We start from the raw sequence: 19,060 nt of genomic DNA, 5'->3' as shown, positions 1-19,060 counted from the left end.
GAATCTGGGGATTGTTTAGGGTCCTGTGCTTTAGCATCTTTCACACAAGGTGTTTGCCATCTAGGTCTTAATGAGGTCTCATCTGAGGTTCAACTTGTTTTAACAAGTTCACCTCCAAGCTCATTGGGTTACTGGAAACATTCAGTTATTTGTGGATTGTCAGACTGAGGGCCTCCGATTTTTGCTGGCTGTTGGCTGCATGTTGCCCTCAGTTTCCTGTTATGTGGTCTTCTCAACATGCCTGTTTTTTTCTCTAAGAGTCTCCTAGCAATATCAACATTATAATCTCACGTAATGTAATCACACAGTCTAATCACATACACATATTCATGTGTATCCTGTCATCTTTGCCATATTCTGTTGGTAAGAAGCAAGTTACAGATCCCACCCACACTAAAGGGTGGGGGGAGGTGAATGAATAAGGGTGTGAATAAGAAGATGGGATCACGGCAATCATCGTCGAGTTCGTTCACCACATATTTTCCTACTGCTGTTTCCCTATGTGTAATGTATCTTTTGCTACTGTATACTCTCTAGGTTTGCTACTGTATACTCTGTTCATTTTTCTCAGCAGTTTGACTATGTATCTTTATCCTGGTTAGAGTTAGCAGAGCTAATTAGATTTGTGGGCTGTAGTCTTTCATTAATTTTAGAAAATTCTCAGTCATTATCTTTCAAATAGTTCTTCTGCTCTATTCTCTCTTTTCTTGTTGGCCATGAGTCACATTCTCTTGCTGTTTCATGCCTCAAATTGCTTATTGTATGCCACCTATTACGTATATAAGAATGGTAGAGACTAAAGTAAATAATATTTATATCCAGAAAAGAACACATTCCTTCTCTGTCAGGTAGCTAATGTGTGCTCTTGTTGGGTCTAGAAGAGTCTTCACCCTTTTCTATGCCCCCAGCTTTTAGCATCCACTCCAGTGTACTTCATGAAGACTGGAGTTCCTCAGAGGGTTTTCTCTCAGATTTCCTGCCACACCCACAGTTTTTGGCAGCCACTTCCTTGCCCTTATGAAGGCCTAGAGTGCTGTGGAGGGATTTCTATTAGCTCTTTTCTTCTGTCCTCAAACTTGAGCATATTCCCGCATACACGTTGTAAAGACTGTGTGCACAAGTTGACCAGTGGGTGCAGATTCACAGTGTGTGAGACTCTGGGAATCTAATCCATCACTCTGGCTCCCTTGTGGTCGTTAAAATTTTGTGGAAAGTCCAGTGTTTTTTCATTGTCTTCGTTGGTGGTAGATTTCTCCTTCTTTTGCCTCTTTCCTCCATCAGTGATGAAATCAGCACTGTGTCTACAAAGGGCTCATGACTTTCTGGAATTTAGTTAATTAAGATTCTTTGTATCCCCAGCTATCTAGTTGTTTCAAAGAACTATGATGTATTTTATCAGGCTTTTTCACTTGTGACTTTTTTCATGTTAAGCAGAAGTTGCAATACCATAAACTAACTTTTAATATTAGAACAAGGTTTACTACCCTCAGCATTTGGAGTCTAGTAATTGTTTGCTGTGACGAGCCATCCCTTGTAGTGTAGTATGTTTAGCAGCATCCCTAGCCTCTACCCACCAGATGCCACAAGACCCCCTTTTTGCAGCTGTGAAAACCAAAGATATCTCCAGACATTCCCCACTGACCTCTGAGGGGCAGAATCACCCTCGGTTAAGAACCTCTGAATTAGGCACAGAATACATAAATTCTCAATAAATGTGTCAAATGAAAAATTATCTACTCATAGAAATATTGATGGAGTGGATAGTGCATGGGCTTAGAAATCATTCAGTGGGAAATTACAATTCCAGTTCACACCTTTCAAAGCTGTGGGATATGGAACAAGTGACTTAATCTTTTACTACCTCAGTTTTCTCCTCTTTAAAATGTTTTAGTAATACCTATTTTATAAAGATATTAAGCGTATTTATCTGGAAAAAATTTTGTTAAGTGCCCACTAAAATTCTTCAACATAAGAAGAGTTCAGAAAACTCTTGTCCCCCTAGTCTCTATCTCCATTGTGATCTCTAGAAGTTTGATGATAATGGTCAGGGAAGCCAAAGCGGTAACGTGGACTGAAGCTGGGGAGAGAAATACAGAGCCACAAATAGATGGACATATGAAGGTAAAGCTGCTGAGACGTCATAATTCTGTGAGGTAGAAAGTGCCGTTTTAGGGGGGTTAGTTGTCATTGGTACTCTTCACTGCATTTGCAAAGATGCTGAGCTCCCTGTAATCTCATTTATGAATTGTGAACTATCTTTGTTCATTTTGTTTTCAAACTATAAGCTTTTAAAAATTTGTTTTATTTTTCTGTTTATGTTATGATAAGAGGAACTTAAGAACTTGTCAGCACATTTGCTGGCTACCTCTAGTTGACACTGAACTGTTGTGGGCCTGTCTCCTTGCAGAGGGCAGGATTCCCTCATTCAAGAGTTCTTGACAATTGCACTGAAAAGAAAAATTAGTGTATTTGTCAATGGCCTTTTCTCAAAACAGATTCTCTACCTTAGGGCTTTTAGGATTCTACTTAGGATTCTACACAAATAAAGTCACCAACTCAAATGACTAATTTAAGTTATATAAACTTGGTCAGCTCACTTAATGTTTTTGTACATCAATTTTCTCATCTGTAAGTAGTGGTTGTATCTCAGGGCCCATCTAGCTCTAACAATATGAAACAATAAATAATATCATTTACAGGTTTTTACCTGAATTAGTAACCTTTTGAGGTTCTGCTCTGAATGCTGTTGCCACAATACATCATCAAAGAATAATTTAATGAAATTTAGCACTTTCTACAATGGGTATATGTTAAATGGATTAAGTACTAACCTCTAATTATTGTCCAGCTATTTCACAGAGTAGCATATTGAGATATATAAAGGAGTCACACTGGGGCATTATTTCTGTATCACATATCTGAAAAATCAAAATTATGTTACCCTCATCCATATTATCCTCTAACATCCTCCTTATTTGTCTATATCTCTTTCTGGCACTTCTCTTGAAAGAGTTATTAATATCCTTTGTCTTCTTTGCCAAGTATCCCATTCTCAGTAAGTTTCAGACCCGGCACTCTACAGTGCATACTTTTCACGACCGATCACCTCTATGTTGCCAAACAACTGATCACACTGAGCATGTTGCCTGATCATACCAATGCCCTTATCTTTTTTGACCTTTCTTAAACATTCAAAATAGATGATTATTTCCTCCACTGAAGGCATGAGATTAAAAGCTGAAGGGAGTAGTTTAGGAAGGAGAAAAAACAATGATGTAAAAGCAATAATAGGGAGCAACGAGGACACATTAGCATATATCTCCTTCAGCCTCATTGGAATGAGATGGTAGAAGAGAATCGTGTTCAACTCAAGTGGTAGAGACCTCCATCACCTGAGCCGGCAGCAGGACAATCAGGGAAGACCCATGTTTGAGTTTATACAAGGTGATGAATTGAATGTCTGAGAAGTGGTTAAGATATAGGGCAAGTGTAAGATGACATAGTTAGGTATAAGTGAATATATCAACTGGAATAATTCTGGTAAGTCATTTAAAAATTCATGATTTAATTTCTCAACCTATAAAATGGAAATAATAATTGCTTCTTTTCCTCATGGGCTTATTGTTGGGGAGGACACTTGAGCTAATGGACACAAATATAGTTTGTAAATTTTAAAGCATTATACAATTTATAGGTATTATCATTAATACTGATTTTTTTCTCATTTAATTAATCCAAGCTATAAGATCATTGATTCTTTGATTTTTGAATTCTACAAGTTAGGATGTCCGCATGTGTGTGTGTGTGTATGTTAATTTGCTGCTGACATACATTTGCTAAATCATTATTTTTCAAGTGAAAAAGATTTACTTATCATCTTTTATACAGTTTTTGAAAAGAAAAAAAATAGTGAGAAGGACAGAAAGGACAATATTAAAACTGAGTCCATTAGCTTTATGGAAAACTCTTTACAGTCTCGTGTCTTTTCCTCATTCATCTCAGATAAGTGAAATCTTCATCATGGAGCCTAAGACCAAAAAATCAATGTTTAGGAACTACTGCTTTAGATGCTGCCTTTAAGAGGTATAAAACTTTTATTGCTTCAGATAATAGTATCACAGAAGATGATTTTGTAAATTCACAAAACACTGAAACGTGATTAAAAATGTTTTAACCTCTTTTTTATGTTTAAAATGTTTAAAATCTGTTAAATGCCATGTGCACTGAACTTGGAATGCAGCCGTACTGTGAAATTACCATTTTAAGTACTGGTTTATTTGGCTATTTGAAGTGTGAAAATATTCAGAGAATTAACACATATACTTCTGCTTCTGTAGTAAATAATAAAAAGAGAAGATCTGCTCAGATTCTACCTGAATCTGTTTACGTTTGGCTCTGCATCTGACTTGCCCACGAAAATAGGAGCTTCTGGAAGAACAGGGCTATATCTCAGTCTTTTCTGTTTTCCACAATAACAGCTAGAACACTGCCTTTTTTCTTTCATGTAGGCACTGTTAAGTGTTTTGGAGGTCAAAGTAACGTTTAAGATCAAGTTTAAATGATTTAAAGTAGTATAGTAAGCTGAATAATGGTTCCCAAATATGTCTACATCCTAATCCCTGGAATCTGTGAATGTTACTTTATATAGCAAAAGGAAATTTGCATATGGATTAAATTAAGGATCTTGAGAGGGGGAGAGTGTCCTGGATTATCCAGGTGGGCCCAATGTTATCCCAACTGTCCTCACTAGAGGAAAGCAGAAGGCGACGGGATGATGGACACAGTGGTTGGAGTGATGCCGTCTGGAGATAGAGGAAGGGACAAGGACCAAGGAATACAGGTGGCCACAGGAAGATGAAATAGGCAAGAAAAAGGATTCTTCCTTCAGCGCCTCCAGGAGGAACCAGCTCTGCCAACATTGTAACTTTAACTCAGTGAAAATTATTTTAGACTTCTGACCTCCAGAACCATAAGAGAATAAATTTGTGTTGATTTAAGTCACTAAGTTTGTGGTATTTTGCTAGTGCAGCAATAGGAAATTAGTATAAGTAGTAAGCAATATTCAGGCCCTTTCAAAATGAAAGCCTAGGCTACTTGCAAATGATACCACTACTTGAATCTGTTGCATCTTTTATACACACAAGCATTAGAGAACGTTGAAAAGCCGGCTTTGGCTCCATGGCCGTATCTCAGGGACTGACAAGGGTTGTTTTCCTGTTCACTTTCTTGGTTTATTATTCCTTTCATTTTCTGGGGAGACACTGTGTCTAATTAATGGTTTAAATATATAAGACATGTTTTAATGCACTGAGTGGATTTATGATATAAAGTACTTATAACAGGCCTACCACACAGTTAACAGTTTAGCTGTTATTGTTTTTATGATTGTTATTTTGCATTTCATAATAAGTGAGCTTAATTGTGTCTTCATATGTTGATTAACTGTTTGAGATTACTCTTCCATGAACAATCCAATAGACCCCTTAGAGAAATATTAGAACTCTTATTTTTTTGTAATTATATTGTCCTTTAATTCAATTCTATTCCTACTTTGCTAAGATTTTTATCATGAATTAGTGTTGGATTTTATCACATTCTTTCTAGCACCTTTTAATATCACAATAGTTTGTCTTCTTAAAATCCATTAAGGTGGTTAAATATTTGTGTATTCTTAAAAAATATGTCATATTTATATTCTTGGAATAAACCCCAGTTGGTTGCGATGTTTTTGTACATTGCTTAATTTAATTAGCTCATGATTTATTTAGGATTTGTATATCAATATTTATAAATAAGATTGGGTTATAACTTTTCTTTATCAGACTATGTTTGCCTGGGTTTAGTATCAAGGTTATATCAGCCTCATTAAATAAATTTGAATGCATTTTCTTTTTTAAATGCCTTAATAAATATTTTATAAAATAGACATTACCTCTTCCATGAATGTTTGAAAAGATTCATTTTAAAACCTTGTGGATATAGTGTATATTTCACAGATTTTGTATATAGATATAGGTATAGATATTGATAGAGGTAGAGATATAGTGATATAGAGATGATAGATGGATAGATTTATTTACTACAGCAGTGATTGGCAAGCTACAGCCTACCAGACAAATATGACCAAATAATCTATTTTTGTAAATAAAGTTTTATTGCAATTACAGCCATGCTCATTCATTTACGTGTTGTCTATGACTATTTTCACACTACAATAGCAGTGTTGAGTAATTGCAACTGAAACCATAAGGCCCAAAATATTCCAAAAATATTTGTTATCTGTCCTTTTACAGAAAAAGTTTGTTCACTCCTGGAGTATAGAATCAATATATTTCAATGATATTTGTTTATTCAAAATTTCTATTTAGTATTGAGTCAATTTGGCAATGTACATATTTCGTGACAATTTTTCATTACATCTAACTTTTCAATAAATATTTAATGAATCTTTCTAAGTGCCAGACACTTCTCTAGACAATGTAGGTTTAACAGTGGACAAAGCAAAAACAAAACCTTGTCCTTGTGGACTTTATATTCTAGAGTGGAGTAGAGACAGTTGAAATGTACTAATAAATATCTACACTAGCTTCAGGTAATGATCAGTGCTAGGAAGGACACAACGGAAGGGCATAAAATGATGCTTTTGATAATGTGTAGGAAAGGTCTCTTTGGGGAAGTTAAATTTGAAAAGACACATCAAATAAAAGGAGTAAATCTTTTGACTGTCTTGGCAAAGAACAATACGAGGAGAGGAAACTTAAAAGCAGAGGTCCTGATGTGGAAACATACTTGTTGTATTTACTGTATTGGAAGAACAGCAAGGAAATTAGTGTCAGAGTGAGTGAGATGTAGAATGTTAGAAGAGAAAGTCAGGGACTAACCAGAGGCCAGGTCAAGATTCATATTTGTCCAGGTATAATGGGATGCCACTGGTAAGTTTGAGCACGGTTGTGACATAACATGACATTCATTTTGAAGTGAACGACAGTGACCTTGTGAGGAGAACATACTTTGAGGGAAGCAGTCATAGCAAGGAGACCAGTTAGGAGGTTATTGTAATTGTACAGATGAGAGAAGATGCTGCTTGGAACAGGGTGCTAGCAATGAAAGAGTTATCCAGATTTTCATTTGTGATGTATCTCAAAAATGAGATTCACTGATGGAATAGATGTGGACCGTGAAACAGAGAGGGATCAAGGGTCACAACAACATTGTCTTTCTGAAAAACTGAGTGATTTTAATGCCATTTATTGCAATAGGGACTACTACAAGAGAAACAAATTTAAGCCTGGGGGAATTCTGAATTTTGTTTGAACAGGTTAGCTTTGTGATGCTTATTTCATGTCCTAATGAAGACACAGAGTAGATAATAAAATGGAAGATCTGGAGTCCAGGGAAGGAGTCTGGGCTGGAGACAGTCTTGTGATTCATCAAGTTATACCTTATAGTTAGAGTTAACAGACTGGTTATGATCATTTGTTGAGTGTAACTAGATAAGAGAAGAAGCTGAAGCCTGAGTTCTGGAGTATACCAACGTCTAGAGGCCAGGAGGAAGAGAACTATAAATAGATAGTGAGAGGGAGTGAAAGTTAAGAGGAGAAATAGAAATGTGTCTTGTCTTGAAAGCAGAGGAAAGAAATTATTTCAAAGAGGAAGTAGTGATTGACCTTGTCAAATGCTGTCGAGACATCTTGATGAGAACTGAAAAGGAACGTTGGATGTGGCAGCTAGGAGGTCATTGTTGTCTATGACAGCAACAGTTTGTGGCATGAAATGGACAAGATACTGTAGGAGTAGGATCAAGAAGAAGGCTAGGTGAAGAAATGTAGGTTGTACATTTCCTTATAATTTTAAAATCTCGATTGTATCTGTGCCTACTTCCCCCCTTTTAAAACAAATATTTGTTCAATGTTTCTTTTTTGATCTATCTATATTTCCGTAGGTTTTCTATGTTGTGTTTTCCAAGAATCAACTTTTGTTTTGGTATGTCTAATTAATGACATATGTAAAACAATATATGCTCTTTCCTTTTGTATGTTTTTTAATCCATAGCCATTTTGGGTAAGGGAGCAGAGGTTAGTGAAATTCTTTATTGCTATAACAATAGGTTACTAGATGTTCACTCTCCTTTTCTATCCACACATTCACAACATCTTATATGAATGACCCATTAATAAAGCTAGACCTTCAACTTGCTTGGTTTTAGTCTTTTATACCCTTTTCTTGAAATAAATTATAGAAATGGAAGTTCTTAATGATTATATTTATATATCATGGCACTCTTCTATGATTATTTAACACAAATTCTTCTCCTGGAGAAGTATATATTTATTATTGTGTTTATGATATAGGTGTTAATTTTCATGTGATCAAAAAGATTTCATAACACATCTACACTTTTAATAAAATTTCTTAGTGATTAAGATTATATAACGTAAAAATATTATGATAGATAAAGTAATTTAGACTTTATCCTTTTTATATAAAATATTTAAAGGTGTTCTTAGCCAATATATCTTTTGATTTAAGTAAAAAAAAAAAAAAGAGAGAGAGAGAGACGGGGACTTCTGATTTTGCCCTTGAAGAATTAACTGCTACAGGAACTGCATTCTCATCAAAACAAAGCAAACGAAAAACCCTGTAACATCACACCAAATATATGTAATATCTGTTTCCTGACATTAGACAACAGCAGTGCAGAATTGTATTCCTGAAAAGAAAGGAAATAAACATGGTTAGCCCTGTAATTATAAAGTTGACTGCCTGGAGTTGTTTCCTGCAGATGTGAAATAGAATCCCAAATGGAGCTCAGAGGTCTTGCTTAATTTGAGGAGACAGGGATAGGAATTTGGGGAGACCAGAAAGCTAGAATTTGCAGAGCAGAATAAAGGAGAGAAAGGAACCGTGCATAGAGTAAGCTCAAGAGATTTTTGGATAGACTCCCTTGGGTTGACTTGTTTTTTTTTTTCTGAAAACACTGGTAGAACTGAATTGCTTAGCAATTTATTTAGCATCCTGTAGAGCCCTTGAGTATAGGAAAATTCAATAGAACTGAATCTTTGGAGTTTGCATAGCTTAAAATTAGAGTGTGTGAAATTCACCACGGAATCACCTCCATTATATTATAGTCTTGTTACAGAAGAGAGAACCATGAAAAGCGTCACTACATGGCCTGAATGATCACTCCAGAAGAACACCTGTTATGTTGTCCAATGACATTTTCATTACCTTTAGATAATTTCTTGTAGATTTTGGAAACCATAGGATCAGTTTCTCTCTCTGCAGTTTGATATGCTCTTTCTTATCAAATAATAAGATGTAATCCATTTTGGTTCTCTTTTCATTTCTTTTTAAGCTGCTTGGATCAGAGGCTTTCTTGATGTGATCTGTGGGGACCCTGAGGTCCTCAGCCTCTATCAGGATGAGGAAGAGGCAAGAGGGCACAGTGCGCATGATTATCCCCTGCTTCAACCATCATTTTATCAATGGAAATTCATTTTTCACTTAGGAATTTTTTCGGAAAACAACTTTTTTTCCGATTAAAATGTTAGAACTACTGACTTTAAATTCGGCTCCAAGTTTATTAACCCCATTTTCTTGTTTTTGTGAAAGTAGTGGTTAGAAGTAATATAGTCCAAATAGGGATATGAATTACATCTTCATTCCTTAGTCTCTGTGACCTCTGACAATTTATTTAACATTTGTATGATCTAGTTTTCCCCTCATAAATAAAAATAATACCTGCCTCCTAAAGTTGTTGTAAGGCAATAATAAGATTACATGCTTGGCACTCAGCAAGGATGCTATAAACAGTAGCTCTTTGTATAAATTTGGCCAGTGGTTCTCAACCTTGGCTGTAGGTTTGGATCATCTGGGGAGCTTATAAAATTTTAATGCCTGGGTCCACTCCTTTAGAGATTCTTTTATAATTGGTCTGGGGTGTAGCCTGGGGAATGGGAGTTTTTTTTTTTTTATATTTTTTTTTATTATTATTTATTTATTTTTTCCCCCAAAGCCCCAGTAGATAGTTATATGTCATAGCTGCACATCCTTCTAGTTGCTGTATGTCGGACGCGGCCTCAGCGTGGCCGGACGAGCGGTGCCTTGGTGCGCGCCCGGGGTCCGAACCCGGGCTGCCAGCAGCGGAGCGCACGCACTTAACCGCTAAGCCACGGGGCCGGCCCAGGAATGGGAGTTTTAAAACTCTCCAGATGATTCTAATCTGTAGCCAAGTTTAAGAACAAGTAAATTAGGTATACTGTTTTCAAGAAAAAGAAACTTACTCTGGATCTATAGGGCAAACAGGAAATTCGTTGGAAGGATATGATGTGGCTCACAGAGTTGAAATAAAACAGTAGAGCACTACCCTTGGGAAGCCTGGGTGATCCAGGTGCGTGAGCTTAACAGCTATCTCTTCAGGAGATAAATCAGCCCTGGGGTATTTTTTTAAATATTTGTCATTGAACTGCAGTGTTCAAGTTTCCAAACTCGAGAGAAAGATAGAGAGCATAATTGAACTGGCTTGGGCCATATGCTCTTTCCTGGCCAGGGAAAAATAGGATACTTTGGTTGAGAGATTCAAGAAACACAAAGCACAACGATGGAGAGGTAATCTCTCAAATGGGACTGGGAAATACTTTCATAAAAAGAAAATGAGAATGGATGCTAGGCAGGCAAAATAATAAGTCAATCAACCAATCAATACATATATAGACACACAATACTATTATCCACTGACATAACAACCTTCCCCTTTCCTTAAGAGTGTTTAAACAGTACATCTGTATTTTATTGGTTACTAGTTCACAGCTCTTGGGAATAATCCAGGTAGCCCCTAAGAAATGGTATTGCATTATAAATAGGTGCTAATAAATAAAGCAGGGAACATCAGGATAGTGGCTGTCTAGGACCTCAGTAACTGCACACATTCTCTGTTCTGAGTGCTATTATTCTCGGTGCATAAATGATAGATAATCAGGATTATAATCCCCATTTCTATGGCAATTGAGTTTGGACATCCATGATTCACTTCTGGTGGAATCTGTGTCCTGAGGCATTAACACAATATGTTATTAATATGATGCTTCAGGAATCTTCGGTGGGGGGGTGCATTTTATAAAGGGAAGGCACATGAACCATAGCAAGTGGACAAAATCCTGGGTAACCATGCTGTAAACCTCTCATAGCAGATATTCAGGGTCAAAGAAAACCCCAAACAAAACAAAAACTCAGCAATCACGGTGACCTGATTTATCCACGTGTATAAAAAGGCAAACTTGAAATAAGCTTGCAGATCCTTAAAAGATAAAAACACAGTGGTGGCCACTATTTTTAAGGCCTAAAGAGCAAAGTCACAATACCCTTAGAGATTAAAGTAAAATCAAAGCTAAAAGCAATTCTGAATGTCTACAGAAAGTTTCCTGACCTTGGCATTGTTCAATCAAAAGAAGTAAAGCTGATATAATCCAAATCTGACTGCGAAATGAGTTTGGGAACATCTCTTAGACATTCATGCTGTGGTTACCTAACAGAAACATACCAATAACAATGCAGCTGGTAATTAAGTCAGGTAATATTTTAATCTTTTACACAACATGATAATTTAGCATTTGTAATTAACATATACAGGATACTCTTTTATATAATAAGAAAAATAGATGTTTGGCATGAGAAGAAATTGAATAATCTCAGGTTTATAACCCTAGATTTTATTTCAGACATTTCTTTTCAAAGATAAAAATACTGTAGAGTAGGAACAATTTAAATAGATATGGTATATATTCAGAATGATAACAGAGTTAATAATCAGTTATATTTGAATAATGGCACTTTTGTATGCAGAGGAGGTTAAAGTTAAAAGACCAGAAATCTTGGGTGGGGAGGATTCTTGTCTGGAAAAAATGGGCTCTGAATCAAATTTGAGGCCAACTGAATAAATAATGCCATGTGTTGTTCAAGCCATACACAAGCATGTGCACACACGACCATGTACGAGACCTGGGATAGGTCACATAAGACATGAAGCCTACTGGAATTTTCAGTAAAAAAACTTGTTGGGTCCCTTCTCCCATGATCAGAGGTCGACCCTTTTGCTCTGAGAAATAAGTACATCTATTAGCTTCCTCAGCTTCTATTTCAAAATTGTGTTGTGTGTGTGTTTCTATTTTTCCATAGACTTAAAAAACTTAAAAAAATAATTCGTACCCTAACTAGAATGGCATCTAATCTATATATTAATTTTAGGAGATTTTACATTCAATAATTTATTTTTAAATCCAAACAAGAAATATTTGTGTCAGGTATTATGGTAAGCACAGGGGAAAAAAAAAAAGAAAAGAAAACTAAAATGCAGTCTCCACTTTCCTGTGCTCATGTTAACATATAGTTAAACTGCAATGTTAAACTATAAACTACAAGAAATATTGAAACGAGCATGTTGTTGAACAGGAAAGGCAGCATAGAGAGGAGGAGGCTTTCTCTAGATCAGGGGTTGGCAAAGGTTTTCTATCAAGAGTCGGAGAGTAAAAATGTTTTGTCTTTGTGGGCCCTGCAGTTTTGGTCACAACACTCAAGTCTGCTGTCGTAGTGCACAAAAGCCAGCAATAGCACGAAAAGGAATGGGCATGGCTGTGTTCCCATAAAACTTTGCAAAACCAGGGGTGGGGCAGATTTGGCTCTCTGGCCATATTTTGCTGACCCTTGATCTCGATGTTGAAGAATCAGGTGGAATTAGCTGGAGAAAAATAGAAATATCATAGCAGGTAGAAAAAATAGAATACTCAGAGCACAAAGCAGTGTGTTGTGTTCTGGGAATAATGAAGAGCCATTGAGGGTCGACTACACCCATGTTATATAGCCGGAGGGTAAATGAATAGATTGCCCTATTCAATCAACACAGCAATTCTATTCTTCCTGATGAGGCATAAGTCCATATTAAGTGGCAAAAGCAGGATTCAAAGATTAAAACACAGGTTTGACTTCAGAATCCTGCTGTTTGCACTAGAGCTTGCTTCTTTAGTCTGAGGAATGTATACTTGTTAAATTAAATATGAAGTACTAAGTAATTACATGTTCCACCTTTTATATGGGAATTACATGTAGTGGATCCAAAAGTAATTAACATGTGTGGTGAGCTCCACTTGCTTAGATTGCTGAGGAATAAAAAATAAATAAATTTACCTATAATTGCATGGTTAGTACCTTGTAATTAATCTGCCCTGAAACACCAGTTAATTATGAATTAAAGGTTGCCAAACAAACAGACTGAATTTGAAATAGAATCACTTTTTAATTTTCTTTTGCTAAACATTGTAGGGGAGATTCTGCTTTCAGTCACTCACCATTGGCTACAAGTGGAAATGAATCTATTTCCTTTAACACTTTCCCATTGTAAATGCTACACAAACATATGTTCTTGTTGGAGTCTCAATTAATTACAAGAGAAGCTGTGAAGCACCCTCTGTGCTTCTAGAAATGTAAAATGCTATCAATCATTTTTGCCAGTTGCCTTGGGAAAAATCAGTGATGTGGTATTTAGGCTAAAAGATGGGAAAGTTATTAGGTCTCTGTATTAAACATAAATAGGCAAAATCACCATCAAGGGCTTTCAAATTTCAGGTACTGTAAACATGCAAAGTGGGATCAAAGAGTGACTTCTAAACATTTGTCATTCATATGTTTTAAACGTTTCATAAGATCAATTATCCACATCAAAACTGAAATCTGGAGCCTGGTTATACTTTATTAGGTCCATTAACTGTGGCGACAACATCTTCATATAAATTATTCTTATATGAGTTCTCAAGAGAATTAAACACTTTTCAAAAAAGGTGAAAAAGAAAAAAAATAATAGACTGCATGGTTTCCAGTTTTGTGATCATTAATGAGCCACAAATCTTTTGTGCTGTTAAATCACCTCTAATTACTCTGGATGTTACAAGAAATACACTCCTTACCATTGATCTTTCCATTATATAAAAGCTTCCTCTCCACACAGAATGATAGGCTAGAAAGGACTTATGTTCATTCATTCCACACTTTCGTTTTGCAGGAGGGAAATCAAAGGTCACATAGCTAGTTAATAGTGGAGCCAGAATTACTGAGTCCTAACTTAGTGTTCTTCTCACTTCAACACATTTCCTTGCTCTTCTTTCTTTGAAGGGTATTCTGAACTTGGGTATACACTGTTCTGGCATGCAAGTGTGGTTTCATAGCAGTGTTAATGTCTTTTTTAACTTTATAATTTATTTTTTACCAAATTAAGCTACTTTAACTTAGTCTTAAGTGAATGAATGAATCTATCTACACTTAGAAAATTCATAAAATACTCTGATCTACCTTTCCGGTTTTTTCTTCTTCTACCCCTCCCCCCGCCAACAACTACTCACTCTTCTTTTTCTGGCTTTGTTCAAGCTGATTTCTCCATTTACATTATTCTCCTCAACTTTTTCTCTACACATTTTGCATGGCTCAGCAATGAAAAATCTCCTTGCCTGGTCAGCCACCTATGGTCTCTCCTAGCTCTTTGCACTTCAAAACCACAAATTGTAATTTATCCAGAATTTGTTCATGTGATATTAGTATTGAGATTCTCCTTCTAGTAGCTGTAGTTGATTGGCTTTTGAGTAATGCAGATTTGGGGTATCAGAATCCACAGAGGACGTTATGAGAATGTTTGTCTTCTCACCATGGTGTCCCTGTTTGGCTCTAACTCATAAGAGGAAAACTTCCTTGAAAAGTGTTTAGAATTGCCATTATTACAATATAGTATCTATATTCTACTCCCAATGTTACAATATATTATATCCATCCACTCCCTTTTCTTTTTCACCCCCCCTCCCATATACATATTCAGTACAATTCAAATAACAAGTAGAACAAAAGAAAGAGGGGATTTTCTGTTATTTCTCCTTCCAGGATTATATCCAATAGGGCCGTTGGTGTATTGACTAGATCCCCTAAAATCCTTAGAAAACAGAGAGCTAGAAATGCCTGGAAATTTTATCTATCCCTCTGTAGACTTAGTCAGTCTGGTTTAGATTGCTCAGTCTGGTAATATTGTGTTCAGGACGGGGTAAGTACCACATTGGTCCATTATAGGATCAAGCTGGAGCTGTATTCCCAGGGAAATTGCTTAAAATGGCTCTCTTGCTTGGCAGCTCTTTCACTGCCATGCTGTTCTCCAATTTCTCTTTAATAATTACTTGCCTTGGTACGCGCCCTGATATTGGTTCCCCTACATTAAACCCAGCATATATGAGGTTAAAACCAAAAGCAGCCATTCCCTCTCCTGCTTCTTTAGTTACATTCATATGTAAATCTAAGTTTCTTTAACCTTTGTCTCCCTGAGCTTCACAAGACAAATAGAAGTTACAAATTGGTAAAAGCCCAGGTGGCCTCATGCTGGGCTCACATTATAGGTTTCTCTAATTACGGGTCCTTGAAGTTTATTACCGGGAAACCTATGTCCAGAGAATATCAAGAAACTGAAGCTTCCCAGACCCCAACTCCTGGGCTTCCTGGCACCAGAATCCATCATCCATCACGGAGGCAGACAACCAAGGACACCCATATGCAGCTTCCTTTATCTCACCATCCTCCACCATGCGAACAACCTCACAAGACCAAACGCAGGTTGATGGGGCCAGCAAGGCTACATGTTCCCCCTCCCCTACCTAAAACTCGAAAAAAAGCCCCTACCTTTTTCCCTTTGAGGAGGTGGATTTGAGTTTTAGCTCCCATCTCCTTCTCTGGCTGCCTTTTGATAATAAAAAAAACCCTTTCCCTGCCATAAGCCTGGTGTTCCAGTTTTTTATTTTTGCCTCCTCTTGTGTGATGGGTACAAGAACCTGTGTTTGTGCCCGGTTACAGTCTCACTGTCTGCTTTGGGGAAACTAGCCTGAGGTACCCCTTTCGAGGAATATCTGACTGAAAACATAAATAAAAAGTTGAGTTTCTAGGCACTTCCAGGCGTACCAGACTTCTCAGTAAAACCATTCCTCTAATGTTTAATCCCCTATGTATTTCTGTAATGCTGAAAGTACAAAATCATGCTGATTTTATGAGGGGAGAATTATATTTTTACAAGACTTTGAAATTCAGGGAAATATTAAAGACCTACAATAGGATGTCAAAATGATTCCTGCTTTTTAGGGTTTTAGCTGAGGCCTCAACTCTGAAAAAAAATAGGTAAAAAGTACCCGCATACGCTAAAGAAAAGTAAAGCACACATCTTTTCAGGATTTGTTAAGACATAGCCATATTGTGCTAGCAGTTATTACCTCAACAGCCCATGGGAAAGGCTGGAAATTCATTGAATGCGAAATTTCTTTGGAGTGAATTTATAGGAGTTAAAAGCACTGAGGAATTTCCCTCCTTTCTCCATGAGGCAGGAGATGGACATACCCTCCATCTCTGAAGTAGGAAAAAGGACAGCCAAAGAACTCCTTGGAGAGATTGGGAGGGGGCTTTTCACAAGAGGAGACTTAGACATCTTGCTGTAATGAGGGAAGTTTTCTGAATTACAGGAACTCAAATCCTCCACAGTATTATTCCCTGAACACAGATTGAAATAGTTCTTGATAGAGTTTGATATGAATGTAAATTTGAGGGTAAAGATGCCAGTTAGTGCCTGACTCTACCCTGGGAATGTCTAGTGGAGGGAGGCTGCCTGGAGCTCTTCTGACGACAGGTGTTGGAGAGAAGACTGCAGTAGGACCAGGCCACCCTTGCACTGACTGGCAGGGCCAGGGTGCATAAATGTTCCCATTGGCAAAATGGGCATTGCAAGAAGTAGCTAAACTTGAATCACCTGGAAAGGACCCCACTAAAGATGGCCTCTGGCTGTGTTCCCTGAGGGGCACAGCTGGGAGGCAGTAGCTAAGACAAAGTTATAAGAAATGTGTTGTAATTTCTATTGCCTGCAGCAGTGAGTAGTGCAAAGATCATGTCCCCCAGTGGGAAAGATCCCAGAGGAATGCTCCAAAGTGACTCATTTTGTTACCAAACCAAGTGGCCTCACCCCCTGGTGAGTTAAATAAGACTCTACACCAGTGCACATTGTCTCACAAAGTAAAGTATATTTGCAGCAAAGAGGAGGCCATGAGGAATCATTTCCAAAGTCATGGCGTCCTCGAACAAAGGAAAGCAGGAATTTTTATTTTGGATGGGCGATGAATATTCAAAAAGGAGAGGCGGGTATTCGCTTGCGCAGTTGGAAGACATGCTTCCACATATACTGCAGGTTATGGTAATGAGGCCCAAATTCCTCCTGGAGAGATCTTAGCATAAAAAATAAGACAAAGATCATGGGTGTAGCTCTTGTGGTAAGGCTTGGTCAGTTTCAGGGTGGTTGGTAGTTGCATCTCCTTAACATAGAAAAAGGGAAAAAAAACAACTTGGAAAAGCAGTTAAATGCTACCAAATGCACCCTTGAGTTTCTAGGGTCACATAGTGACAATTTGGCGTGACAGAGGGCATTTGACAGGCAAGAAAGACCTATAATGGACATGTGCTAATTAAAAATAATTTTGCTAATTAAATAAAACTACCTTTAACCCTCTTTCTCTGCCCCTAAATTGGAGGAGCTAGCAGAACAAAAGGATGTTGGAGAAGGGAGAGAGAGAACAGACCACCTTCCCTGCTGTTGGTCAGATGTGAGCTTGTGGAGCAGGAAAAAGCTTCAAATTGAATAAAAGAGTAAAAATAATCTTATTTTAATAATTGAAAATAAAACAATTATAATACCTGATAATTATAGGACTTATTTCCCTAGAAAGCTAACTCTATCCAAGTTATTGTCCAGGAAAGGACAAAGGATACCTATGTGTCTGAATCTCTGTCACAGAGCAAGTCATTAACAGGTGTGTGTGGGGTTGAGTTGAGTAGCAAGCACTGTGGCTAAGATTTGGAATCCAGTCTCAAATGTGCTTCCTTCATCTACTGGTATAACTGCTAGTTTGGAATTGTACACTTTTTGGTTAAACTAAAAGCTGTGTTCTATGCATTTGCAGATGTTCTAGCACTGAGTAAGGATGTAGGTTCTTGCATTTAGACATAAGTAGACAGACTGCTGTCAATCCAAACAACGTCATAGATCTGATGCTATGAAATTTATTTTGCTTCTATAAAAACTGCCATAAATGCTGCTTTGTACTGACATATTGAACTTGTGAGTCACAAGCAACCACAGTCCAAAGAAGAGTAAAAGCCAGTGCTAACACTTTTAAAATATGCATCTATAACTCTGTCAAATAATAAATATAGTGCCTTACATCTATTTTGTAATTGCTATGTGCCAGCATCATGCCAGGACTTCACATGCATTATCTCACTGAATCTTCAAGGTAGGAATATGGTTACACTAGGGTTGCATTCTACCAAGCCAAGGATTAGACGGAGGTCAATTGTTGCTTCCTCCTTTATCGCAGTTCTATGCTTTCCAGCTTGCTGCATTTTCTACCACTCACTCATTACATGCACTGAACCCATTTCTATAAGTTTCTGTTCAACACCTGGTTCCTTTGGGCATTTGATTTTTTATAATGCTCTACTCAGGAAAGTGTTTATTGGAAGAAACTTCCACGGCAGCCAATAGTTATGGTCAGTCCTCCTCCTTAACATACAGGAACGTAACAGCCTTAGCCCTGCCCCAAGTGGCACCACGGTCACCACCCACATGAGAGCACAAGACACTGTTCTCACATCATGAGTACCCTGCCACAGATCTCAACATTCTCTCTTATTTTCCATGTGGAGGTATAGCTGCAATGGATGTCGCTTTCATTTTCATCATTCTTTGTATCTCTTGAGAATTCCTCGTGGGTGTGAACACATGCACACACACACGTTTCTCGTGTTCCTCCAGTCATGCTTTCTTCTCTTCTCCACCCTAAGTATTGTTCTGTTAATGCATCCTGGAATCAAAAGCTCCTCTTTCCTTGCTTACAGTACAAAATGAGGTCAAGTCCCCTTTTAATCTTTCTACCGTATTTTTCCTCCCCACATCCCACTTAGTGCTCAGTCAAAGGTGCTCCTTAAACAGAATAATGTGGATGACTTC

Source organism: Diceros bicornis, chromosome 31 (assembly GCF_020826845.1).
Source record: "Diceros bicornis minor isolate mBicDic1 chromosome 31, mDicBic1.mat.cur, whole genome shotgun sequence".
Taxonomy (NCBI): Eukaryota; Metazoa; Chordata; class Mammalia; order Perissodactyla; family Rhinocerotidae; genus Diceros; species Diceros bicornis.
This window is presented reverse-complemented; position numbering follows the sequence as displayed.